Raw genomic sequence first — 1,944 nt, 5'->3', positions numbered from 1 at the left:
TATTAAAAAATTAAAAAAAAAAAAAAAAAGAAAAAAAAAAGGGAAAAAAAAAAAAAAAAAAAAAAAAAAAAAAGGGAAAAAAAAAAAAAAATAAAAAAAAAGAAAAAAAGAAAAAAAAAAAAAAAAAAAAAAAAAAAAAAAAAAAAAAAAAAAAAAAAAAAAAAAAAAATATATATATATATATATATATAATTGCCTTAAAAAGTGGCCAATATATATTCATACATTTTTTTTTTTTTTTTTGATAAAAAGTGTTACAAGATGAATATATATATATATATATATATATTTTGAATTTTTTTTTTTTTTTTTTTTATAGTCCATATATTTATAAATGCTACCCATCGAACTATTCAAATATTCATTCTTATCACAGTATTATTATTTTTCAAATCTTTGTATGTATATAATATATACTTGTTATAAAAAAAAAAAATTACAGTTTTGTAATATTATAAATATTACATATTCCTTTTTTTTTTCGAAAAAAATTTAAATGTGACCCAAATTATATATATATATATATATATATATATATATATATATATATTTATAGTTCACAATAGTTGTATTTATATACATACATATATAAATACATACATATATATTACATATGTACATAAAATATTAATCTTTCTTTTTTAATTTGTTAAAAATATTATTTATTCAACATAATATGCACACAAAAATTATGGAACGAATTTTCAATATTATATTTTTAAGAAATAATCTTCTTATATAATATATAAATATATATTTAAGATTTATATAATGTTTATATAATATATATATTTATAACATATAAAATATTGAAAATCAATGTTTCATGCGCTTTAACATTATTTATTTTTTTTTTTTTTTTTTTCTTTTTCTTTTTCCTTTAAATATTATAATATTATTATAAACAAAAAAAATAAAAAATAAAATAAAATAAAATAAATAAAGATATATATATAATATATATATATATAATAAAATCACTTAAAAAATGAAAAAGAGAAATATAAAAATATATATCACTTTATATTATATTATAAATATATATATCAATATATAATATATATATATATAATATACGAATATTATTGTAATATATAAATATATATATATAATATATATATTATATATATATAATATATATGTATATATATTATATATATAAAGTATTATTAAATATACATAATATAATATTATTAATTATATAATATATTATATATATATAAATATATATTATAGGTATAATTATATTATAAAATATTAAATGTTATAATCTTGGGAAGGGGAAAAAAAATGTCAGTAGAAAAAAAAAAAAAGAAAAAAAAAGAAAAAAAACTATATGAATATTTGTATACATGCATATAAAAATCATATAAATATAAAATTAATTTAGTAACTCTCTTCTTTTATTTAAAGTATAAAATATAAGTATTATATTATTATATAAAAATTAATAATCATATAATTATTTATATATTATAATATATATATAACATATAAATATATTAAATTTGTTAAATTAGTAAAAGAAATTTATGTAATTTACCAAGTATATACATATATACATATACAAATATAAAATATGTTATATATATATTTTATATATATTATTTAAATATATATTTTTATTCATTTACGAATTTTATTAAAGATTGAAATGATAGAAAGAAAAAATATGATTTCTTTCTTTTTATATATAATTGCTTAAAAGAAAGTTATATATATATATATATATATATATACTAATTTTTTTTCAATATATATGATTGGAACATAATCTAAATAATATTTAAGGAAAATAAAATAATATATATTAAAAATTTAATATATATATATATATATATATATATTATATTATTTATAACATTTTTCTTCAGTTATTTATTCTTTATCAAATAAAATATTATTCTATTTATCAAAAAAAAAAAAAAAAAAAAAAAAAAAAAG

This window comes from Plasmodium reichenowi, chromosome 10 (genome assembly GCF_001601855.1).
Source record: "Plasmodium reichenowi strain SY57 chromosome 10, whole genome shotgun sequence".
Taxonomy (NCBI): Eukaryota; Apicomplexa; class Aconoidasida; order Haemosporida; family Plasmodiidae; genus Plasmodium; species Plasmodium reichenowi.
Note: the sequence above shows the minus strand (reverse complement) of the source record.